The following is a 27,537-nucleotide window of genomic DNA, read 5'->3' as shown; positions in this document are numbered from 1 at the left end:
ATACTATTATTATCATCCTCATTTTACAGGTGAGGAACGTAGGATGGGTTGGTTCTGGATTAATTCGCTGTGTGAGCATGAATATGTCACTTTATCTCTGAAAATCTGTTTTCCAATTGGATCAGTGAGTCTCCAAATCTCCTTTCTACTTGGTGGTACAGTAACTTCGTGAGTTATTAATTCTGAATGATCTCTACTCTCTTCATTTTATTGACCTGACACGACCCATTTCTGCCAATTCATCTTATTGATTTGGTGCAATGATTTATTCTTTTCTATTCCTGCCCTATTTTGTTTTCTACGAACGTCTTTTTCTCTCAAACTCTTCTACCTTTTGACAGACTTTCCTTCACTTTGAGATATAGGCTGCTTATCTATACATGTCCACACTGGAGTTTGGGGGCTATCACTGAGGAGTGGAATACAATAGCTTGGAACATTAGTGAGTCAAGCAACATCATTTGCCCGAAAAGAACACAGGCAGACATGAGTGAGGAAATTATGAACAAGACAATAGAACCAGGTGAGCCATGGTGCCTTGGTATAAGTTATTGTTAACTTTTATAATCTTTTCACCAATTATCACAGAACTGCTTCTATACTTGTGATTTAAAGAATGATACTGGTAGTATACTAATGCATTCAATAATCCTGCAACTACAAAGTTAAAGCTTTTCAAATTTGAAAGCCTGGGCAGTAATATTAGGAAAAAATATTCAAGCAACTTAGGAGGACTGAGGTATGGCTTACTACTCCCAATGGCTGGGAACCAATCAATAGCATTCTTCTTCCTGGTGACGTAGTCACTCCTGTGAAATTCTCGAAAGGGAAGCTAAATGTTAATGATAGCAAATTTCAGAATCCCTCAGGTCCTTTTCTCTGCTTTGCCACTGGAACCCTGAAATGTGTAGTTTCTGATGTATAGTTTTCTTTACCTGCAAATCTGGGTGTTTCCTCATCACTGCATTAAGAACTGGGGTAAAGGAGGCAGACAGATGATGAAATGACTCTCAGCTGCGTATGTCTGCCTGGCACTTGCAACGCTCCATTCTCTATTTCACCTAAAACCATGAAGTTTACAAATTCCTTCAAGTATTCAAATGACTCACATCAACGAAGGCGGTAAATATGTTGAGGCAAAACACTGTTGGAAATATCTTTGTCAGCAGGGAGCAGAAGTTATATTAATTAAAATGTTCTGAGGAGGTACAGGGTGCACTCCCAATGAGTCATAAAATTATTTTCATCCCAATTAAGGATGTTTCCGCCTAGCATCTAGTAACGTAGGGAATTGGAATTAAAAAGGCCATGGCATTTCTAGAAGTAGGGTTGACAGAGTCAGATTAGATCTCACAAGCAAGAGGGTATATTTTGATAGAAAGCCACCCTTTTAGTTTATCGATCTGTATTCATTCGTTTGTCTGTGTTCAGAGAAGATTAGGGAAAAAGTCAGAAACAGATAAAATCTGGGTAGAAGAATGAAGGACTTGAGGTGTTGAGAAATAGCTACTGGCCGTAGGAGAGGAAAGTATGACTGAGTTGGAGGGTGTGCTACCCACGCAGAAAGGTTGGCAGGTACTGAGACCTTTGGCCCTGAGCGTCTGGAGCCTTAGCCTACAGGCCGTCTTCTGAGAAGAAATGACATCACCAGGATTTTTAGCCTAAGATCTAGATACACTTTGTTCATTTTAGGGTAAAGGAGTGATTCATTGTGAAAGCTTAGTGTAATCTGTGTGGATTCTGGAAACCCACTAAAGCTGTGAGACATTTTCCTGATAGCCCTTGTCACATGTATAGCTAGTACGCATCTTGGGACGGAATTGTGAGCCGACGTTTTACCTGTTGTCAAGACCTTCATCGTTCACACGTTCCAGCAGCAGTGAACAGATGCAGCTTTCATCATTGAGAGGGCGAGTTAAACAATCCAAGCTGAATAAACAGGAGGTAGCCGGGTGTCCTCTGGACCTCACATTCCTGGTGAAACGTCAGTTTTCAAGTGACGGACTGTAGGCTCATCCTCCACACCAGGAACTGACTTGAGAGAAAAGAATCCAAGTTAGAATCCAGAGATTAAGTGCTAGTGTTCCTTAAGAAAAGGCTTTCCTGAATGAGACTGAGTGAGGAAAGAACAGAGAAAACACTCCTCCTGGGTTCTGATGATGTAGAACACTGAGGTTGTGAGTATGGATATGCTGAGTGAAATAGGCCACGCAGTCAAAGGCAAATACCATACGATCTCACCTAGGAAAGGAATCTAATGAATGAAATAAACTAATGAGCAAAACAGAACCACAGGCATGGAAACATGGAACAGACTGGCAGTGACCAGAGGTGGGGAGAGGGGAAAATGGTGGAAAGAAGGTAAAGGGACGAGTCAAAGAGCCTGTATGAATGACCCACGGACATGGACAACAGTGTGGGAACTGACCGTGGGAGTGGGGGTGGGAGGGGTGGAGGAGGACACAGGGGGGAAACTGGAACAACTATAACAGAGTACCAATACAAAATCTTAAACAAAAAAGAAAATCCTTTTTTTCCCTTTAAAGCTGCAAGAGCATTCTTATTCATGGACTGCTTTCTGTCGGGACTGGTAGAACTGGCCTTTGAGAGAGGAGAGAGCAGGGAACTGCTGGCCAGAGAACCAGAACTTGCTTAGTTCGACCAGGAAGTGGTAGGCACATCAGGTCTGGCCGGACCACCCGTGTGCACCCTTGGTTAATACTCTACGGAGCAGAACCCAGGAATTGGAGTGTATGAGATACACATTAAACCGAGTGTAGCTCTGTCCATGAAAAGACCAATAAACAGGCAGCTTAATAGAACATCATGCCAGAGATTAATCTGTTTAATATACTGCTTTTTGAGCATTCTCAATTCATTTATCAGAACAAAGTTTATTCTTTTTTAATTGCTTGCCAATTTATCGTTGTGTCCATTAGCTTTTGCAGTATTTGAATATTTGCTTTGACAGAGTTTTACATTGTGGGACATGCCCTGCCACAATGAACATTGAGCTGGTTTTCACGGTCAAGACCACGTTGCCCTCCTTTATGATATCAGATAAAGTTGGGCTGACAAAAAGATGAATAGATAGATGCAAAATTATTGTAAGGGGGATTTTTTTTTGCCTGGATTCAATCTAAATACATCTCAAAAATTGTAAAATAGAATCTACCAGCTAAAACTAATGAGCACAAAACTGCATTGATTTGGCCCAGGGTGGACAAATAGAACATCTGGCATCTTTGGCACCAACGGCACAGCTGGCATTGTTGGAAACATTTCTGCAGAAGGTGCAGATGCAGAAATGGGAGAATCGGTACAAACAGTGCAGATGGAACAGTTGGAGCAGATGACAGTGGGCAGAGCTGGCGATGTTGGCACAGGTGTCACAACCGCAACAGCTGGCACAAGTTGTGACAATCCTGGGATTTCTTAGTACAAGGCACATGTTCATTTTGGCTTTGGCTGTAGAGAGATAAGAGCATTTTATAATTAGTAAATGTGCCATTTAAAAAAGAACTTTTTCCCCCTCCATCCTTAAGGACATCCACCTCCAACTGTTAAAGCTTGGAATATACAGCATTTTTGCAAATTAGAATTTCCCTGAGAAAGCCGTAATTGATAAATACAGACTTCATAGGAGAGGCAATTAGAGAGTTTTTGTTCTGATGTGGATAAAACTCATGAATGAAATGTCTTCCTAGGAGCTTTGTGGGGAAATAAGAGCCAGATTCTATATATCGAAGTGTACTTTGCATTTAACCCAAAATTCATGATCAAGTTACAGGGTTATTTGTTTCTGAAATATGGTGAATATTTCCCCATTATCTGAAATTTCCTGTGGAATCACACTTGAAGACATGGTACAGAAGTGGAAACCTGTCCACAGAACAGGTTGGGAAAACAGAAAAAAATGCTGGAATACATAATATGGGGAAATCGTGACATTACCACTTGCTAATACCAGTGGGACTTGGCTCTAATTTCATCGAAAATGCTATAATTTGGACTTGAATTAAAAATACAATAGAGCATAATCTTTTGAGCAACAACATTTAATACCAGATGAAAAGTGGAGAGAATAAAGCAACTTGTTTATTAGTGGCCAGGAATCATTGTTTTTTTTTTTTCTAATATTTTTATTATAACAAGAGTCTGTTCATATCATGGTAAAGCCAAAAACTATTACCTAATTATAAAGTAATTTATATGTCCATTCTCTTGAACATAGTATTTGCACTGTAAATTATTGTTGAATAAATAAACCTATGGCCTAAGGAATATCAAAATTTATAATTTAAAATCCATAATTGCCCTTCATATTAATGGCTGATGAAGAAACAAAGGGAATTAATTCTTAGTTCTAAAAGCCTCAAACTTGACATATATATTTTGGCTAATTTCTTTTCCTTCAGGGGAAATTAAAGATAAAAGATTGGTCGGCTGTCATCTGGTCCCCAAGTAAACCCAAAATTCTTTGGGTTTTCCAGTTTATCTTGAACTAAAATCAGCTTCTATTTATACTCAATGCAACACAGTGGAATGGTTTGTGTGTGTTCTAAGACTTTGGACAAGAAGGGTTAATTATTTTTCACTGGATGTCAAGTTCTTGACCTTCAAAACCATGCTGTCTTTGTTTCCAGATGGCCCTGCATATTGTCACCCATATGTAATTTTAAAAACTGTGTAAAGTCATTTAAACATATTTGATTTCCATTTCCCCATTATTTCTACTGTGTTATAACCTCATGGTGAACCCAACTAGACTATTCTTATTATTCAGAAGTTTAATTCTATCACTTAACTTTAGTTCATTTCTTGACTTGAGGTGACAAAAATGTTTCTGCTTAGAACAGATAAAATACCTTCATTTATTAACTGTACTTTTGTGACATAGAGCAAGTAAGAGATAGAGAGCGAGGTAAGGGGAGGGCTTCCTGCTCTCTGCCTCCAGGCAGAAAGGTTATGATGGATGAATGAGTTTAGTGGAACAGGCTGGAAATGTCCACCTGGCACCTTTTCACCTGGTCTCGAACACCACGTGGTGGCCAAACCTCAGAAGTACATCGCGTCTGATCAGCGAAAGACAGACAAAAGTGACCAGTTCAGAGGAGTAACAGCTATAGGGGTATTTCCAGCCCTTGGCATTTGAGCAGCCGACAAAAGTTTTCTGAAGGATGAGAAAGCGGGTGAGTCATTCCTTTGAGCCTCTGCCTTCCCCAGGAACTAACGAAAACCAAACTCGAAAGATGCAATCTGCTCCAGCCATGCGCCTCCTCTATCGTTGTCCTAGCCACTATTTATTTCTAAGCACATTGAAGTCTCCCATTTATTGTTGTCTTGTCGAATGTAAACGCCCTCTTCCTTCTCTTAGCACTGAGATACCAGGATGTGCTTCCATCTGACCCTTCAAACCGTGGCTGCACATGGTCCCTTCCCTCTGTCCCAGGGGCTGCTTCTCTTCTCTGCAACCTGAGATGCTTTTTTCCTAGGCTAAAAAAAAAATCTGTTATGTTGGAGAGATGGGAAACAAAAATAAAGCATAGCCATCTAAAATAAAACCATTTTCAAGTGTGAAACAAATGTCCAAGGGAAATTTTAACGTTAATTTTCAGAATCGAGGCCATTTCATAGGCAGGCATCTCCTTCCACCTTCCGCGTGTTCTCCCCGCTCATCAGCCGCAGGCCCCTGATTAGACCCCCAGTCCCCGCGCCTCTCTGGGGTCAGAAGTGTCAACTCACACATTGGGTACAGACCCAAGATCGTGTGCGTGACCCACAACAGAAGGCTGTGTGATGATAAACAAGATGCGATGACACAATTACAAAACCTCCCACTCCTGTTAGTCTGTTGGAAGCGGGGGGAAAAAGCGTGGGAGAGATGGGTAAGAATTAGGTGGGATTGTGTATGTGTGTCTGTGTGTGTGTGTGTGTTTAAAAATGGAAAACCAGAGTGTTCCTATAGGGAGGTGATTGACTTCTTGTTGCACTGAAGCTTAGAATGGAGCTTATGGTTAGTGATCTGTGGTTTAGAACTTGCAAGCAAATCAGGATTTCAGCTCCAATCTGTTCTCCCAAATCATGATGCTGGTATCTATCAATGTGTTATGTGAATAGACAATTCACTGAAGTGTAGAAACATTTACTCCTTTAAACATGTTTGAGTATGAAAAAATTAAAACTTACAAAATAAGTAGATGGATTAGAATAAAGAGCTCTTGGGTATTCATCACCTAGATCTAAGATTATGAACATTTTGTGCCTTTTCTTTCATCTTTTCTTCTGTCGTCTACACACACGCTGCCCCCCATCCCCTTCCTGGAGTATTTTAAAGCAAATTCAAATTGTCGTTTCGCTCTGAAGTACTTCAGTATTCATTCCTGATAGACAAGGGCAATGTTTAAAAACACAGTGAGGGAAAATAACAGTATTGGTTCAAAGTCATGTGATTTCTAGTCCATGCTCAGAGCCCCTGCTTACCTCAGAGGTGCGTTTGTGCAGCTGGCTTATTTGAAACAGGTCCCACACAACACCTTCATGGTGTCTCTTAAGTTTATTTTATTGTCTCTTTTCCATGTCATTGCTTAGTTGGGATACACCAGGTCATTTGTCTTTAGAATGTTCTATGTTCTGAGTTTGATCAGTTGCTTTCTCGTGGAGACATTTAACCTGCCTCTCTATCACTGAATTTCCTGTACGATGGTATTTAGAGCCATAGGCTTGGTTAACTTCAGGTTCGAGATTTAAGCAGGAGCATTTCATGGTTGGTGCTGTGTTGTACCTTCCTGTTTCATCACGTTATGGGACAGACTCTGCCTGCCACATTTAGTGGTGCTAAGACCAATGAGTGAGTTCAAGTGTATATACTCTGGATCCTTTACATCCATCTTTTCTCAAACTTCTTTCCACATATGGATAACACAGTATCTTCATGTAATCACTAGGAGTCCTTTAATTATTAACAATCATACTTTGATATTCATTTTATTAGAGAACTGCCAATGGGCAATTATCAAGTTCACACACACATACGTATCTGGAATTTTTCCATAGCGTGCTTCACGTGTGTTTTTCTGGCCTGTGCATTTCTGGGGGCTCAAGCTAAATTATATAGTGTTCTGCGTGTCCAAACACACAGGCCATTTGCTGGTTGGCCAGTGAAAACTAGACTAGGTCACTGATCAGTTAGCAACTGCAATCATCAGAGTGAATATTCGTAGTTTGCTTAATTTCAGCCATATTGGCAACCAAACTGGGTCAACTGTGCATTACTGTGTCACCTGTCTGCAAGTGACAGGGCCAGAGTTGCAGGGATGCTAACGGCTAAATGAATTTAAGTCTCCTACTGTATTATTTATTGTTTGGAAATTCATCACTGTGACTGTCAAATATTTCATAATTTCAATATGGTTGATATTACATGACTTGCTTGCTACTTCACATCATTGATAAAGAAATAGAATAGCCCTGGCTGGTGTAGCTCAGTGGATTGAGCGTGGGCCTGCAAACCAAAGGATCGCCAGTCGATTCCCGGTCAGGGCACATGCCTGGGTTGCAGGCCAGTTCCCAGCAGGGGACGCATGAGAGGCAACCATACATTGATAGTTCTCTCCTTCCCTTCCCTTCCCCTCTAAAGATAAATAAATAAAATCTTTAAAAAAAAAAGAAATAGAATAAATTGAAATATAGCAAAATACTTAGAAGTACTTGCATGGTAGAATAATTCCAAAGTCTAAACATTCAGCCTGAAAGCCTATGAAAAACTGCATACTACATTTGATGGCTTTAAATAGATTGCCACAGAATAAATACAATTAGAAGTCTATGCAATTACATATTTATTAGACATATCAAATGCTTTAAGATGTTTAATTCTTACCTGTTCTTTGGTCTTCCCCCCAAAATGAAAGTGCTACTATTCCTGGGCTAGGATTAATGAATATGAAATTGAATGTTTTTCTAGTGGTGATTAATGGTAACTATAAACACTCTCAGTAATGAGAAAACATTTCAAGCTTTTGTGGGACCTTGATTGTGAAAAATGTCTTATTCCCCTATGAAGTTTGAAGTCATTAGCACAATCGTGTGGGAGAAGACATTTGAACAATGAGAAAGATGGGACAGGGAGAGACCAAATGTCTGAAGCAAGGGCACAGGACTAACACAGGCCAGAGGCAGTAATCAGGATCACTGCTAAATCTGATTTGGGTTCACTGCCCAGAGAGAAGATCCTTAACTTGCCTTCACCTACGAAGCTTTTGTTATGCTGAAGCCTTGGCCTGTCCAAAGTGTTGTGGAAGCTTCCAGTTTGAGCTCCACCTGCTTCAGGATTCCAGTAAGCTTTGGCGAGAAAGCTTCCCACAGTATCTGTCTCCTATTAACTCAGTAGAGGATAATTGATTGCCTCCGTCGTTCTCCTCTCTGCTGGGTACCTCCCATCTCAAGACCATTCTCTTCTTTTAATGCTCTCAGGAATGCTGGATTTTTATGTGCTTTCCTCTTCCTTTTATTTCTTTGATAATAACAGGGAAAAAAAGTTGGAGAGAAGTAAAGTTCAAGACTTTCATAAAATATTCATAAGATCCTCTGGTGAGATTTTTCTTCCCCTCAAACAAAAGTTTCCTCTGGCAACCATCTTTTTTGTTTGTTTTTCTCTCCTTCCTGCTAAATAAATGTCCAGTCTATGTTGGAAAGAATTTCTTTATTAAGGTCCACTAGTTTTTGACACGATTTCTTCCACTGACCCACTGAAAAAAAAATGGCCTTTCTTTTCTGCTGCTCCCACGTTCAAAAAATACATTTAAACAGAAATCATCCTAATGAAATACATATGTAAACAGACATATGTGTTGTTTTTCTTATTTTGTTTAATTGACCTTGTGATAAGACTATGAGCATTACAATTGAGAAATAATATTTTCTCATTGATCAGTATCCCGTTTTGGGGTCTTCTCGCTGGATACTGAGACAGTCTACGGTGCTGTTGACCCCGCTGCTGAAGTGAACTTCGAGAAAGGTGGAGAACTTGCCATTTCTAAGCCTGAAGAAGAAAGAGTGAGAGGGGACAGCTCTTCAAGCCCTGGGGTTGGCGATGATTGTATTCGCTTCTCTTCCAGTCATTACATTCACTTGAAAAAACAAAGTGAAATACGTGTATGTTTTAATAAGAAACATCAGAAAGACGTAAGGAAGTATCTTAAGAGTAACTTTAAATGTCAGAGCAGGATTTCCAGAGACTCTTGGAGTCTTTAAGAACAACAAAAAGCAATCATTAGTCTCTGATTCCTGGAAGGTGGGGGGCAAATCGGACGGTTGCCCAATAACCAGGCTGGTGTATTTTCCCCTCCTCAGACCTCGGGGTCTCTTCACCTTTCAGAGCCCTCCCCTGTTTAGGTCCACTCCCCAAAAAGGGCTGAGATCTTTTTAATCATCCTACTCTGAACTTGGGCCATTTCTTTTTCCCTCTTCCTGTTCCCAACCCCCATCTTTGCAATGACAGACTGCATTTAGTAATTGCTGTCTTTTGTAATTGTTGTAGCTCCAAACTGGCTGATTAAGGGGGAGTCCCAGCTGTCCGTCAAAATGGTGCGAAAAGGCTGGAGCAGCCCTCCCCTGGGCTGGAGAAAGTTAATTGCACTTTCCGAGGCTGTCCCAGCAGCAAGGGTGCGGAGAAGGGCCCCAGGAATCCCTGTTCACTCTTTTTTTTTTTTCTGAGCACGTCCATTTGTAACCTGGAAAAAAAATATGTAGCAAACAGCATGTTAATTAGATTTAGAGATGAAATTAAATCAAGAAGCATTGGAAACACACCAGTGAATAAAGAGAAATGCTGCACAGGGTTCCTGAGGTTAAAAATATGAAAAGGATCAAAGAAAATGAGAATGAAGGCGGACAGGTATAACCCTCATGCTTCAGAGGGAAACAACAAGCTGTGGAAGTAAGCAGCTTGCGGGAAAAACCCAGCCGACAGAAATGCCGGAGAGACCGGAGGAGAATGGACAACAAATTAGACATGTCTGCAATATGCCGTGGAAGCTAATGCGATTTGGGGCTGTCTGTGGAGAGGCGTCGCATGGTGAGGGAGAGGTGGCATGATTTAGTGCACTTGGCAGAAACGCACCTGAAACCTTGTGCTCAGGTCTGTGTATTCTGGGAGCAGACAGACACAGAAGGAAATGAGCGTAAAGCAACCAAAGTGATTAACAAGAAATGGGCTGAGCTATGAGAAAAATGGACTGTGCAGTTTGGCTTCAAAGAGTGATAGGAATGGAGCATTTAAATCGAAGGATGTTTCCTGACCTCTGAGTCAAGGATTAAACTATAATTAGCAGGAAAGTAGGTATTGTCGTTAGAAACGGAGGACTGACATTTACCAGAAGAAAAACTTCCAGTGAATGAAAGTGATGAGATGATTAAAGTATCTTTTAGGGGAGTCAGAGGAGGCCCTGGCTGAAAAAACACGAGTTCACATTGTTATCATGCTTTTCATTCCACAGACATTAGATTGACCCTGGCCGTGACCCCTCAACGCAGAGGAACGATGTCAGAACCTCAGAAATCCCCTGGAAGCTCGTTCCACTCAGGCCATTTTTTAAAAATTGGTAACAGTGTACTCCTTCTATAAATGCTTGTGGCAGATGGCTTATCTCCCATCTTTTTGGGTGCTCCCGGTATCTGCACAGGCGGTGACCGAAAGCAACAATCAATCTGCCGCATTATCTGTGCGTGTGACCAGAGGCTGGCATTTCATCTGAGGGCTGCTTTCTGATAGCAAAGGAAAGAGGAATCTAATGTTTAAAAACCACAAAATCATTGCTGGCGGAGCAGCATTTTGTACTAGCTAATGAGGCTAATTTGTTCTTTAAAATACAAGTTGCTGCACTTCCTAAATTAAAATTCACTTCTGATGTAAATACAGAAGATATAAATACGGCAGAGGGATGGAGGCTGTATTTTTTATTTTGCAATTTGGAGGCCGTTCTAAAGGGAACTGTTAGAAAAGTGATTTTATTCTCCAAATTTGAGGGGATCTTTACTTCCTGGCTTCCAGGACATGGAAGGGCAAGGACTGGCTTTAGTTTTATTGTACAAGGAACGGAAGGTTAAGATAATTTCTTTATGGCTATAGATTAGAAAGTGCGTTGTCCTAGAAACTATTTCCTAAATTGTGTGAGTCTCAACTTTCTCATCTGGAAAATGAACATGGGGGTGCGTGTTGCTTTCAAAGCAATTAAATAGCCCACTGACAAATGTTTTATTGACATTTAGATATTTAATTAAATCGGCCTGAGAGGAAGTGATTCCTAAATCTGGGGGGGGGCTTCTCTTCTATTCACTGTGGGGGGAAAAGGGATCTATTCTCAGCAGTGTTGTTATTAAAGGTTTTCTCATTCTTTTTACTTTGAATGTTGCAAGAGCAGGGCCTTCAGATAAATTAAAGCAAACAATAAAATGACTTCAAAAATAAATAGCATTCCTTTTCTAAATACTGTTTGTTTGGCTATTTAAAATAACAGTTTGGACCACATTCTAGAAGAAATAGGTACTTTCTTAATGGGGCACTAATTCTTAGTGAGCAAACTAACAAATTATACAGAATAATTATCCAGAATATCATTTAATTCTTAGCTTATTGAAAGTATTTGTACTATTATTTTTTTTTACTCTAGGTTTTGCCTCTGAGCAATGGACTCTTGAGTTTTTGAGCACATAACAGAGAAATTCACTGACCAACCTCATCTCATTTTAAGTTCAGATCCAGGAACCAGGTAATGTGATGTTACTTATGTGAATTAAGTAATGAATTATACCTGGGATTTGAATGCATCTGTCATAGGTGAACTTGGCCCTTTGTGATGCTAGTAATTAATTCACTTTAAAACAATTAAAGCTGTTATTCAAAGGAACTTATACCGCAGTTCACTGACCAGTCTTTTCTTTGTAACTAGACAGATGCAAACTCCTACAATGTTAAAAATATGAGCACTCAACTAAAGATTTACTTCTTTACCTTTCCATCCAAAATTTGGCAAAGTTTCTCTAAAACTTGTTTCCTCCCTAGCATTTTCTTTTCTCCTTCAGTGCTCTTGGAAAATTTGGTATAGCAAGTGGTTACGCTGGAGCAGACTATGCCAGATCAAAGGAAGGCAAGCTTGCCTGGCAGGTGATTCAGCTGGTTGGAGCATCGTCCTAAACACCAAAGGGCTATAGGTGCAATTTCAGGCCAGGGCACATGCCTATGGTTGTAGGTTCCATCCCTGGATGGGTGTGTGCAGAAGGCAACCAATTAATGTGTCCCTCAGTCAATGATTCTCTCTCTCTCTCTCAAATCAATAAACATATCCTTGGGTGAGGATTTAAAGAAGAAGAAGAAGGAGGAGGAGGAGGAGGAGAAGAAGAAGAAGAAGAAGAAGAAGAAGAAGAAGAAGAAGAAGAAGAAGAAGAAGAAGAAGAAGGAGAAGGAGAAGGAGAAGGAGAAGGAGAAGGAGAAGGAGAAGGAGAAGGAGAAGGAGAAGGAGATGGAGAAGGAGAAGGAGAAGGAGAAAGAGGAGGAGAAGGCAAGTTTGTGTAGAGCCTGGGACATGATACAAATTGCCAACCTGCTAGACATGTTTCCCCCAGTGCACACAAACCCTTACCACAGACCCTACCCCTCTCCTTGTAGCTTCAGCCACCCTGGGATGCTTTCTGTGGCTTGAATAATGTGCTCTTTTCTGCCTCTGGGACTTTGCAGGTTCCTTCTGCCCAGAATGCTTTGCCCTAGCTGTTTAGGTGGCCGGCTCTCTCCTCTCTTGAGGTCTCCACTTAAATGTCACTGCTTCAGAAAGGTGGCAACCTTTCCTATAACCTACCCTCTCTGTCACCCTGCTCTCCCTGCCCCCTCTTCTCTTCTCCTCTGCCCTGCTTTGCTTTTTCTCCATCGTACTCAACACAAATAACCCTGCTTTTCTGGTTGCCTGCCTATTGGCTGCTTCCTCCCACAATTGAAGTTCCACAAAAGCAAAGGGGTTATATGCTTTGTTCCTTGCATTTTTTCAGTGCTAAGAACAATAGTTGGCCAATAAAGGTGGGCTGATATTCCTTAAATATTGGACACAATTTTATAAAAGCACTTGTCTCCTTATAGAAATGAAAGAGAAAAGAAACTTAAAAAACAATTGTCTTGGAAGATAGACATGTCTCATAACTACTGTGGTATCGAACTGTCAGGGTATAATAAAAGTTGACACTTTCAGCAAACTCATCTGAATACATACATGATACCAGGGTACCACCTACCAATCAATAGCTTGGATTTTTTTCTTTTTCTTTTTTTCTTTTTTTAATGCTGAGCAGGTGGATCAATAGGTAGATGCAGAGGAAACTGGAGGACAAATAAAAGGATTCGGGTTGGGAAGTCCTTGAGGTCAAGAGCCTTTATTTCATTAATTGTTTTAAATTCACTGAACCTGCAGGACAGAGAACACATTCAGAGCCTCTGGAATGGGTTGAAACAGAGTGGAATATTGTCACGACAGATGCCAGGGAAGGGCTGGTAGGAAGGATGTGAAGAATTTCCACTCTCAGTTGAAGGCCATTACCAGCACAAGGCGTCTCCCTCACTTTTCAAATAACAGAAACATGAAATGAGGAACAACTTCATGGATACGAAGGAAAGAACCCAGGCCTGCTTCAAGGGCATATCAAACAGAAAACAACAACTGCATTTTCCAAACCTTTAGGGGTCAAAGTACTCACTAGGGCTTGGGTCAGCGAGGCTATGGCTCTAGGGGAAGCAAGAAAAGCACTCCCAAGGTCATTGCCACAAGTGTAAAGGGGAAATCTGCCCACATAGAAGCAATAGCTAAAAGTCCTTTCAAAGGATCAGGTATCTGTACGAGCTGTGTGTACATTAACTCACAAAGTCTCACCACACCCCTGTGACATATATACTGACATTATTTCCATTTTTACAGATGAGGAGACCAAGACCCATCAGCTAGTAAGTGGCAGAGCTGTATTTGAAACTAAGCAGGCAGGCTCCAGAGCTGGTGGAGACCAAAGACCCTCATGCTCTATTTTGAGATCTTGGTTTTGAGAAGGGATTTTTTTTTTTTTTTTTTTTGCAGCCTATTCAGGTACACTGTCTTATGTCTGGAAGCAGAAAAACTGGAGTCAGATATCAGGGACTAATTTAAGGCTAACAGTGCCTTACGATGCCCGAGAAACCTGACAGAAAGAGGATGCAGTGATCTAGCTGTACTCAGCAGCCTCCCACGGGGTTTGAAGGCGAGGAGGCCGGCTTCTCTCTGAGAGCACCAATGCATTATGCAGAGGGCAGAATGAGAAGCGTGTATGGCTTCCTGACTTCCTGAACAGGGTGCACTTGGCTTTCTCCCTTGCTGCGCTCCAAATGATGCCCGATGGCAGCGCTTGGCCCCCAGGCCCTGCACTCGCTGGAAGAGACAGCACAGCAGAGCAAAAAGGATGTGCGCCGTGGAAAGAGACACTCCTGGATTTTAATCCCGGCTCTCTCACTTATTAGCTGTATGACCAGCGGCAATTTATTTAACCTCCACTTTGTGCCTCAGTCTTCTCATCCACAAGATGAGGTGAGTACTATTCATGCTGCAGTACTATTGTGGGTGTAATTAATGAAATAAGACCTGTGAGAACATCTAGCACATAGAAGGCACTCAGTAAGCGTTTGTGCTGTCTCCTGAGGCCAGACCAAATCCTTACCCGCACAAGGTTGAAACTATGTTCAATATCTTGCACGATGTCACCGTAACTTCCTCAGCAGGGGGTAGAGAACACACCAAATTAGTTTAGCAATTTGCATTTGTGTGATTGGGCAAGAGGGTACGGAGCACAATTCAAAAATATAAGTCACCGAAATTGACACCAGTTTTATTGTTGGGAGTGTAGTCCCAGGTTTGGTGATGCAGGCATTTGATGAGGGGTGATGGAGAGCAACATTTACACTGATGGCAACATGAGAGTTAAGGCAATTAAACTGGATGTGACCCCTCCAGAGTCCAACACTTGTTTCTCGAGTTCAGTGAGAGCACATTGTGTACCAATAATGAAAATAACTCTGCAAACAGCACGGAAGGACTTTGGGGCTACTTCCACCCACACAGAGATGAATTTTATGTGCGGAAGCCCAGTGGAATATAAATGAACTGTTGTGCATGAGAAACAAGAAACAAAAGGCTGAGACTCTGGGATATAGCTCAAGGAGAAACCTGCACACTGCTCCCTCCATCCCCCCAAATAAGATCATGGACACAGGATTTCCTTCTTGCAAGGGGAGAGCTGTTCTTGCACAGCAAAATGTCATGCACAGTGGGAATGAAAGCTTGTGTTTGGAGGCACTGTCTCCAGAGCCCCGGGTTCTTGTCACCAACTTTCTAGATGTTCTTCAATGTCCCCTTATCTCAGGGCACATATCTGGCAGCAAGCGTTCATCCATTTTGATACATGTCAGTTTCTTAACACTCACTTTGGAGCCGCAAGGATGACAGACACCATCCTGCCCTTGCTGCTCTGATGGCACTTCCACAAAGACTGCCAGAGGGCAGAGGACGAATGGTAAAGCCACATGGCTGGAGCTGGCCCAGTCCCTTCTCCCTTTGTCCATGTAGGTGACTCAGCATTGGCAGACATGCTCCAGAGGTCCTGCCATCATCTGACTGATGTAGGCTCTGGGGAGTCCCCAGCCTGCTGTGATACACAAGGAGACAGGAAGCGCAGGGTTCCAAGTGGTGCCCTCGGGGTTTCTCAGATGCGCTAATGCACTAATTGAGCATCATTGTTCCGCTGTCTATCATGCTGCTCCCATCCTTGTTGACTCCTCTTTCCTGAGCCCTTTGCTTTCTGAAGGCTTATTCAATCCAATATCCCACTCAATTCATTGAATGCATGTTGGAACCCACAGCGCACCGAGGCGCTGTCCAAGGTACCACACCCTGCAGTGTGTTATGGGAAATTGCTGTTTACTACCATACGGTAGGTTCCGGTTTTGCCTCGGTGAAATCTCCTCCTTATAAATAAAAAGTGTAATTATGGATAATGAAATTTCCAGTAACCATGCCAATTGCAAACAGATGATACAGCCACCGTCACCTTTATAGAAGTGCACCATTTATCACATAGAAAAATAGAAAGATTGAAACATTTTTGATTAAGAACAATATGTAATGTGCTCTTCTTCGAGATGTAGCCCTTGGAGAAAGTTTGTATTGAACACATTTAAACAAATCTTTAACCAGATTGCAAAACGACCCTCAAGTTCGTAATTTGTTTAAAATAGGATTTTGACTTTTATATTCTGTATTTGCCAGAACTACTAGTTCATGAATTACTTCAAGCAGCCACAGAAGATAAAAGTAAATACTTTGCATAAATTCCAACCTGGATGTGGACACGCAGGTGAGCCTCGTTGGTGAACCACAGACACATCTCCTTCCCCTGCTGTCTATCTTGGTCCTACACCATCTGCTTTGAACCAAAGCTCGAGTCACACTTCTTGAGAGCCTCCGACCTCTCTGATCTTTTACATTTCCCACTTCCTTCATCCACTCTAGTCCACCTTACAAAATTTATCATTATGTCACAGAGCTGTTCCCTTAAAAATGATACATTTTTATGGTAAATTTTATGTGTATATTTGCCACGACAAAAAATAAGGGACAGATATGAGCTTATTTTAACCAAGGCCATGTTTAAATCTAAATAGCTTAACAATAAAGCTTGCATATTATTGTTCACTTAGAAAAACTACCACTTAATTGTATATTGTTAACGTATATACATTATACGTATATACATTAACGTATATACATTATTTACTTTTTCTTCTTAACTAGATTGATTGTTAACTCCCTAAAAGCTCAAAACAAGTATAAAAGGAGGAAAAGCGCTTACCTCCTTCATTTACACTGTAATTCACTTTAATAGGTTTTGTGACCATCCCACTAAGAACAGAGATGACTTGTCATGCTATGACATGTCAAAGGATACAAGAGCCATCATCATACTGAGAGAAATGCAAAGCAAAAGAAAATCGAACAGAAACAAAAACAAATTCCATTACCAGCACTGGGAACTTCTGATCAGAGTTTACTGAGTGCCAAGGTAAAGCCCAAAGGAGAAGGAGCCGGAACATCTGGGTTGTAGTCCATGTGCTGGCACTTAGTCACCTTGGCAAAGAGACACCAGTGAGCTCAGTGCCCTGATCTAAGCCAGCCATTAGGACGACCCACATTCCTCTCCATTCAATGTCTGGCGACATTACATCAAATGATGATAATGCCTGTTTTCCTCATTTACACAATTTCATTAAATATCAGAAGGGATCATGGGATAATAATAATATCTAAGGTGTTATTAATACACAAGCCATGCAGAATAAACAGCACTGTTGGATCCACCAAGCAGTGTTTTAAGAGTTCTTCTAGAGACACATTTGGATGACAGAGGTGAAGGTTAGACTCTTTGTGTTAATTCTGGGCACAGGTTAGAAATTTCCACCCAGATGACTTGGGATTTATTTTTGCACGTCCTAGAAAGCTTGTTTACGTGTTTGCTGTGACCATGGCTTGCCCATTGTCTTTCCACGGGCAAGGCCCCTTAGGTGGCATTTACATTGAATGGTGTGATTTTTGTTTTCAAAGAGGGAAATTTTTACAAATTGTGCTTCACTTTTATTTCAGCTTGAGCTGTTTCCTCCTGAGAAAACAGCTTTTTGCTTGGCAAAAATGGATGTGAAGCATTGGCGAAAACGAAAGGCCGTTTTTATTGCAAAGAAAACTGCCTTTTGCTTTTGCCAAAAAAAGCAAAACATATGAGACAAAACCACAAATATTTCCCTGTTTGCAAACCCTGTGAAAACGTGATTTTTCACCAGTGGTGAGAATATTTTCCCACACTACTCTTCCCATTTCTAAAAATTATGGTTTCAATGGTAAAAGTCATAATTTACACCTGTAAAACCTCATCCTTATAATAAAATATTGTGAATATTGGTATTAAACATATTGAATATATTTTCTGTAAGATGTGGTGTTGGAGGAGATACAGCCCTCACACAGTGAAATTTTATGGCTTCAACAAAGCACAATGAAAGAGGTGTTGAGCAATGGTGGACTGTTGACACTGAGTGAGGAAGCTTGTCAAGGAAAGGTATTTGAGGTTCAACTTGGATTTCATGCAGACTGGGATGTAGCTAACAAATGAAGACTTAGAATGACTGGGGACTTATTTTGCATGAAAGAGAAAAGAGCATGGCAATAATAGAATGTTCTAGAAAGAACACCGAAATGGGGTTTGAGAACACCGATTCCAGCCCTGAGAATTTTAAGTGTCTATGTGACCTCTAACAAACCAGTGGAACCTCCTGCTGTTTCAGATTCCGCTGGTAAAAATGTTAGGATTTAATGAAATGACCATTCAGATTCCTTTCGTATCTAAGCATTTACAAAACCCATATAGGAATTACAACTGTAAAATACAGAAATTGTGACTCTCAAGGATCTCCACTGATTGACTCTCTTGATTCCAGAAGAGCCCACTAAGTCAGAGGGCTGCTTGGTGTCTTTAATGATGCGTGTGAAGGTATTCACAGGGTAAATGTAGTTGGGAATTACTCTGTGCTCATGGTTGCCCTCATATCGATGAGTTTCCTCCTGCCTACACTAAACCCTTCCTACTGGAATTAAGCTAATTTCTTTCCATTGCCCCCAGTGAAGTAGTAAGCATTCATTCACCATTTTTATATTATTAAACTATTTAAAATATTCATATATGTGTGATTTAATCAAGGCAATATATTTGTTCAGGAAAGTGGGGTGTGAATAAATTTGCATTACATGAAATGATATTTTGAAAAAGATTTAGCTTTTAAAGCAAATCTATGGTCAATGTTTTATCGAGCCAGAAACCACTTTATGAAGACATTTCTCTAAATAAATGTATTTTCTACAAATTTATTTTCAAAGATATTGTAGAGAACCTTCAGAGGTTCTTTGTTCTTCTTGACCCTCCTCCTTCAAACCTGAGTCTCTGTGTCTCTCTTCCCCTAAGGGTTGCTTTAATTTAATTGAATGACAGCTGTGACTCAGGCGCTGGACTGGGCCGCATTTAATTTTAATCTGGGGCCTGTGGGTTGCTGATTGCCCACAGAGCACCACACACCTTAAGCACTTGAAATACCTTTTCTCCAGCATCCCTACAGCAAGCTCAGGCAGAAGGTCTCCTGTGTAACCAGGGTGGTCTTCCCTGTGGCTTGGGTTGCTGATAAGGTGCCAAAGGGTGGGCTTTATCTGAGTTCCTCCCCTCCACTGCTGAGCTATTTGTCTCCAAGGCTCTGACTGGTCTCAACAGGGTTTTGATGGAATTTGGGGGGATGAGGAGGGGGTTGGGGACTCTCCATGTCCTCTGCAGAAGGACAATTCTTGCTGGGAAGAAGCTGTTCTGGGAATCACATTCCAAGTGCAAAGCTGGGGAAACCCACAACCCTGGCAGTGGTTGCTGAGTCCAAAGTGGTTTTCTTTACATCCTTCACTTTGTAGGGACAGACAACCCCTTGGTTGTCACAGCTGGCGGAGGGACACCAGCTGTTGCACCAGGGCTGTTTGAGTTAAAGCACTTTCGATCCCCTCCTCATTTTGTGGGGGCTTGCAGCTGACTGGCCTGGGTCCTCGGGAGAAGCTTTTCCAGGCTCTGCTCCGCATAAGTGAGCAGTGCGAAGGGACAGTCATGATTCCCGAGTGACTCCCAAGTACCCAGCCCTTCTAGGCATTTAGGACAGGCAAGTGACCTCACCCCTGGAGCCTACCTTTCAGGGCTTCGGAACAAACAAATAAATAAACAAAGAAATAAATAAGAAAGATATCAGGTAGTGAGATGATAGATGGTTTAGAACAACCCCGCCAAACACAAAGCTCTTTTTTTAAAAAACTTCATTGTCTTCCATTTATTACTCTGATAATAAAACCTGTCTGCAAATAAGAATTTTGGAAAGTGAACAAGATAACGCACCTCACATACAGAGTACATTTCTAAATACATTTTATGTAAGTATATAAATAGAAAATATTCTAATTCATATATGGTAAATACAAATAGATTTCTATACGGAGTATTTTATTTATATAAAATATACACATACATAAAATAGTTTTACTAAATATAAAAAGGAAGTAGATAAATGGGAAAGTAGTTTGTCAAAAATAATGAGTATTGCAACATGTAACTGCTTGAACTCAACTACACCAGATATTGCTGTTTCTCGGGGGTTAACGTCCAGCTTTCTTCAGATTTCCACTGATGTTTATTTTTTCCTATCGATGCTTGAAGCTTATGCATATTTACGTTCTTGCTCTGAGTAAGAAAACGTTTAGTGCAGCTTCTGGTCTCCTCTCCCGCACCCTCTCTGCCCGGCACACTGCGGTTGTCTGGTGTGGGAAGGAGGAAGTGTTAGGTACATTTTTGGCACAGGAAGGGAAAGTAGATCACTACTCTTTTTAAAATAAACTGACTTTCCTAATACGTTTTCCTAGTGTATTTAAGATGTATTATTTTAAAGTGGACAATTTAGTGGGGTTTTTGCATGTTCACAAAGTTGTGCGGCCATCACCATGATCTAACTCCAGGGTATTTTTATCACCCCCCCAAAGGAAACCTCAGCTCCCTGGGTGACCACTCCTCACCCCCCCTGCCCAGCGCCGGGCATCACTGATTGGCTGTCTGACTCCGTGGATGTTCCTGGTCCAGACATTTCCTATAAATGGAATCATAGAAGATTTGTTTCTTTAGGTTAGCTCCTTCTACTTAACAGATTATTTTCCAGGTTCACCTGTGTTATAGGATATATCAGTATTTTGTTTCTTTTTATTTCCTAATACCTTGTAGCTTCTTTCTCGATTAATTTCCCTTCCTTCGCTCCCAAGAAGTCTTGCAAAGAGGCATAAATCTGGTGCACGCATTTTCCTTAGGCCCCACTGGACGTCATAAACATCTTCATTTCAGTAAAATACTGGCTAATTGGAAATGTATAGGTTCAAAGTTCCTTAACTTTGATGCTTTGGAGATATTTCCTCACTGCTATCACGCATCCGGGCTGCCTGTCTGGTGAAGGTCGTCTGTCCTGTTTCCTCCGCAGGCACTTGGGGTCTTTGCGTCAGAGCGGAACAGTCCCTGGCGTCCCTAAGTTGTCCTGTGACATCTTCAATCATGTTTTTTGGTCTTACTTAGCACTAGATGAGACCCACCGATCTAAATATTCTATATTCCTCTCATTATGAAAATGATTTATTTAAATAGTTTTCTTATTATTTTTTCTTCTTTAGAGACCCCTGCTCTGCAGGTAATGATAGTTTTACTTGTTTCTCCTACCTACTAACTTTTCTTTCAGTCTTTCCCGATGCTCTCTTTGAGAGGGCCTTGACTTCATCTTTCTGCTCATTTAATCTTTATTCAGCTGAAGAATGCACTCTGATAGTTAGTCTACCCATTGACTCCTGCGCTTGGGAAATTATATATATCTGTGTAGAGTATTTCTCACAGCTTCACCTTTATTGTCATGGTTCTTCTTGCAAGCCTCCAATCACCTCCTCCGAGTTGGGCTGTTAATTATGCTCACTTTAAACGACTGCCACGCCTTTCCCAGAACATTTGCTTTCCCCAGAACCATTGTTCCGTTGCTTTTCTCTGTGAGTTCATCTTTTCTCCCCTTACTGCCCACCGCACTGACTTCCAGCATTTGCCCTGGGGAAGGGGAGAAGAGCTGGCTGGTACTCTCCAGGTTAGTTTGGGTTCGGAGGGTGGGGCTGCTCTTCCAGGTGAATGGGCCCTTTGTATTTGCCCTCCTGTTCAGCCACGTTCTGTTTCTCCTACTTCTGATGTTGCCTGTGCCCCAGGCACTTCTCTCCCGGGAAAGGCCACAGGGAGGAGGCGCTCCTACACCCACCAGCCTGCCTGGCTCTCCGCTGTCCTTCCTGGTAGCACAGGTGATGCCCCCGTGTTTCCTTTCCAGCACCACCTTTCCTAGGTACTGAGCTAATGCTGCTGCCTAGAATGACCACCCAAGCAAATACAAGGGACAGAAAGAGAACATTAGTAAAGAGGGGTTCCGGCGTCCAGACCACACTCCTGCCATGTTTTATGCTCAGCTCTGTACTCCTTCCTGCAGCCTCAGCCTCTCCATCCCTCCCTCCGTCTCTCAGTCCAGGATTAGATTCGGGAGAAAGTTTGCATCCCAAGCTACTTTGCTGTTTTTCAATCTTAACATATGATCATCTGTCTTTCCAAATAGGCAAGAAACATTAATATGATCTCAACCACAGCTTTTCAGCATGATTGGTAGAACATTCAGAGTGAAACATGCAAGGCATTGGACTTCATGTGGGCTTTAATAGCTTTCATATACTGAAAGAGACCATTTCTAAACTCAGTCAGTGGTGTGATGAATAGTTCATCTCAGTAGAAACCCAGACACTGAGAAGAACCAGTTACTCTGCTGTCTGGAGTCAGGTGGTTGGGGTTTGGTGCTCAACTTCTAAATACGGGAAATGGTAACATGCTTGTGAGGATGTCTGTCTGTACAGTTGCCAGCCCTTATTACAAAGACAATCCATTAATAAAACTACTAGAGAGGATGGTTTTTGGTGGACAAGAGAAACTTTAAATCATTTCTTCATTCATGACATATTTGTTGAGCACCTATGCTGTGCTAGACGCTATGCTAAGACCTTCATAAGATTTTATGTGATAGCCAGAGTTTTAAAGTATAATCTGATCAGGCATTTCATGACAATGAACATATAACCTAAAGAAAGAATCCATTATCTTCTTGTTCTATTAAACTTCTAGTTGTTCTAAAATTTGGACTATGTTGTCAATAAAACTTCGTTTGATGATACTTTGATGGTTTAAGAAATATTGTATTGGAGAAATGGCTATTTCCTTAGACTATTCCTTTGGATTTCAGCATGGAAAAGGTTGGCATCCTGGCGAACACAGAGCTGAGGGACTCCTAGGCAAATACTGGGATAGGTGCTGTGTGACCCACACACCGCACAAAAAAATAATCTGGGGAGCTGGTTAAAATACAGAGTCTGTGATCCTTCCAAGAGACCATGAACTAGTGTCTCTGGAGTTGGTGGTCTTGACACCTGAAAAATTTAGGGCTGTGGCTATGTGTGGGTCTCCTATGTGATCCTAGGAAAGACCATATAGGAGCCATCCTATGGGAGGAAGGAAGAGAGGGCCCCAAGGGACCATGAACACTGAAGGGACACAGGAGCTGAGTCCCTAAGTCCTGAGAAGTAAGGTCATGTATCAAGATACATGCATGAGATGATAGAATCATTCCCAGGCTGGGTTGTGAAGAGGAAGCCAAAAGTAAGGTATGGAATGAGTGAAGCAAGTTGAGATCCAGCACCCCGGGCCACAGTGGAATGTAATCAGTGCCTGTGTCTGTTGTTGTGACATGAAGATTCCTGCAAGATCCCCTTGGGGGACAGAGAGATTGTTTTGCAAAGTCCTGAGGGGAAGGTGACATACTCAGTTCTCTATTTATTCATTTGTTTTTTTAATCCGCAGTTAGATGTGGCATTTCCATTACTCAACAAATATTGGGGGTCTCCCCTGTATCAGGCATTGGGTGAATGGTGAGGTTGAAGAGGTGGGGGAAGACCAGACTGTCCAGGGCCAGGTGAAGTTTCGTCTTTGTTCTAAAAGCAGATGAAAGTCTTCTGCATACATGTCTTTTACCTCCTTGGTTAGGTTTATTCCCAGATATTTTATTTTTCTTTTTGCTATATCGAATGGGATTTTTTCCTTGATTTCTACTTCTGCTGATTCATTGTTAGTATACAAACATGTGTTTGATTTCTGGATATTGACTTTGTATCCTGCTGTTTTGCCAAATTCATTAATTAGTTTGAGCAGTTTTTGGGTAGAGTCTATAGGATTTTCCATGTACACTATCATGTCATCTGCAAACAGTGACAGTTTTGTTTCCTCCTTTCCTATTTGGATGCCTTTTATTTCCTTTTCCTGCCTGATCGCTGTGGCCAAAACTTCTAATACTATATTAAATAGAAGTGGTGAAAGTGGACATCCTTGTCTTGTTCCTGATCTTAGTGGAAAAGCTTTTAGTTTTTGCCCATTGAGTATGATATTGGCTGTAGGTCTCTCATAAATGGCCTTTATTGTATTGAGGAATGCTCCCTCTATTCCCACTTTGCTGAGTGCTTTTATCATAAATGGGTGCTGTACCTTATCAAAAGCTTTTTCCGCATCTATTGATATGATCACATGGTAGAAAACTACACAGCACTGAAGGAAGAAATCAGGGAAGATGCAAACAAATGGAAACATATACCTTGTTCATGGATTGGAAGAATTAACATCATCAAAATGTCCGTACTACCCAAAGCAATATACAGATTCAATGCAATACCTATTAAAGTACCAATGGCATATTTCACAGACATAGAACAAACACTTCAAAAATTTATATGGAATCATAAACGAGCCCGAATAGCAGCTGCTCTTTTGAGAAAGAAGAACAAAGTAGGAGGGATCACAATACCTGATATCAAACTGTATTATAAGGCCACTGTAATCAAAACAGCCTGGTACTGGCATAAAAACAAGAACATAGACCAATGGAACAGAACAGAGAGCCCAGAAATCAACCCAACCCTCTACAGTCAATTAATATTCGACAAAGGGGGCAGTAACATAAAATGGAGTAAAGATAGCCTCTTCAGCAAATGGTGTTGGGAGAACTGGACAGCTACGTGCAAAAAAATGAAACTTGAGCACCAACTTACACCATACACCAAAATAAATTCAAGGTGTATAAAAGACTTAAATATAAGCCGTGACACCATTAAAGTCCTAGAGGAGAACATTGGCAAGAAAATCTCAGATATTCCACGCAGCAACATTTTTATGGATATGTCCCCTAGAGCAAGGAATATAAAGGAAAGAATAAACAAATGGGATCTCATCAAAATAAAAAGCTTCTGCATGGCTAAAGAAAACAGTATTAAATTAAAAAGACAACCAACTGTATGGGAAAACATATTTGCCAATGATACCTCAGACAAAGGTTTAATCTCCAAAATATACAAAGAACTTACACGACTCCACTCTAAGAAGACACCCAACCCAATTAAAAAATGGGAAAAGGACTTGAACAGACACTTCTCCAAAGAGGACATATAGAATATCCAGAGACACATGAAGAGATGCTCAATATTGTTAGCTATCAGAGAGATGCAAATTAAAACCACAGTGAGATACCACTTTACACCAGTCAGGATGGCTATAATAAACAAAGCAACAAACAACAAATGTTGGAAAGGTTGTGGGGAAAAGAGGACCTTAGTTCACTGTTGGTGGGATTGCAGACTGGTACAACCATTATGGAAAATAGTATGGAATTTTCTCAGAAAAATAAAAATCGACCTGCCTTTTGACCCAGCAATTCCACTGCTAGGATTATATCCCAAGAATCCTAAAACATCAATTTCAAAGAACCTATGTACTACAATGTTCATAGCAGCACAATTTACAATAGCCAAGAGTTGGAAGCAACCTAGGTGCCCATCAGTAAATGAATGGATCAAAAAATTGTGGTACATATACACAATGGAATTCTATGCAGCAGAGAGAAAGAAGGAGCTACTACCCTTTGCAACAACATGGATGGAACTGGAAAGCATTATGCTGAGTGAAATAGGCCAGGCATTGAAGGACAAATACCATATGATCTCACCTTTGACAGGAAGCTAAACAATAAAACAAACAAGCAAACAGAATAAAAACAAAGACACTGAAATAGAGAACAAGTGGGCACCGACCAGAGGGGAGAGGGAAGGGAATTTAAGGGGGAAAAGGGGGAGGGATTTGGAGGAACAAGTATGAAAGACACAGGGATGAGGACTGGGGAGGGGGGAATGGGAGGGAGGGGGGAGATGGGGGGGGTGGGATGGGAGAAATAGATTTAAAAAAATGTACTTGAAAAATAATTAAATAAAAATAAAATAAATAAAATCTAAAAAATAAATAAATAAATAAATAAAAGCAGATGAAAGTCATTGAACCCGTCTAAGAAGAGCGGTAACACAGTCAGACCTCATGCGGAACGACCGCTCCGCCCCAGTGTGGAGGAGGGATGGAAAGGCGTGACCGCAGGTAAGCCAGACACCACGGTGTCCAGGTTGGAGGTAAGAGTTTGACTGGGGTGCTGCAGAAAAGGGACAGATGAGAGGCATTGCTAAGTGGTAAAACCGCATTGGACGGACACAAGGCCAGATTGGATATGGGAAGGGCCGTGGGAGGCGTAGGTGCCAGGAATCACTCCTGAATTTCGGGCTTGGCCATCAATGATGGCTCCTTGCTGAGAGAGGAAAACAGGAGCAGTTAGACTGGGATGCTCATAGTCAAGCCGCGTCCTTTGGCCACTTGTATTTCCCTATCGCCCCTAATAAACCGCTCTGGTTACCTCCACGCTCATCTAATGAGCTACCTTGGCAACCTCCACAGAACATCAACTCATTGCTCAGCATCCTGCTCTTGAGTAAATTCGTTTCTAAACCTGTTGATAAGCAGTATGGAAAGGCCATTAGGTGAAATACCTGGGAAGGGGAGGAAAGAACCCGGATGGTTCAGTCTTGGAAATTCTTCAACACGGCTGCTAAGCCACTAGCTCCTTTTCTGGCTCGTGTAAGCCCTTCACCCCACATTCCTCAGAGCTGGCTAATAGTCACTGCTTCTTCTGAGCGTCCTTCAGCTTTTCCCGACTCAGCGGGAGCTTAGGAATGAAAGCATGTAGGAAAGGCAGGCAGAAGCCATTATTCAGCCAGGCAACGCTATTTATTGAACCCACTTGTACAAAGCACTCTACATGGTTTTTGAAGAGATAAAAAAGAAATGGCTGTGGGAAAAGAAAAAGGAGAAGCAAAGCATCTAGGTAGCTCATAAACTGTACAGTCAACTCTTCCCAAATGGGGGAAGGCGTGGTGGCTTGTCAGGAGCCCCCACGGACAGGAGCCAGGAGCCGGGAGCCAGGAGCCGGGAGCTCAGCAGAGGTAGATGACTGTTTCGGAAGGAGATGCGTGGAACTGTCAGGGAGTGTTGAGGCTGGGATTTTACAGAGACTCCAGGTACTTTTTCACTGGAAAGGACCATTAGAACTCCCAATGGGGCAAGCACGCTGCTGATGCAAAAGACAAAAATGATAAGCATATCTTCCTGGGAAACATACCCTTTGTATGTGATTTTAGAGAAAATGGAATTAATTCTTTCTGTCTCGTGGGCGAGATGGTCACATAAAAAGTATTCAAGTGGAAAATAATGTTCAGAGAACATCACAGTGTAAATTAAGGAAGTAAATACTTTCCTCCACTTTGATATTCAGAAATACGGGGTGTAGTGCTACAAGAGTTTCTAATAACCTCATAAAACTGCATGGGAAACATCACAGGAAACTGAGGCAGGGGCTTGAACTATCATTTCCAGGCTCCCTGCTGTTCA

This window comes from Artibeus jamaicensis, unplaced genomic scaffold, assembly GCF_021234435.1.
Source record: "Artibeus jamaicensis isolate MK-2021 breed Jamaican fruit bat unplaced genomic scaffold, CSHL_Jam_final scaffold_754, whole genome shotgun sequence".
Taxonomy (NCBI): Eukaryota; Metazoa; Chordata; class Mammalia; order Chiroptera; family Phyllostomidae; genus Artibeus; species Artibeus jamaicensis.
The sequence above is the reverse complement of the archived record's forward strand: the minus strand, read 5'-3'. Positions refer to the sequence as shown.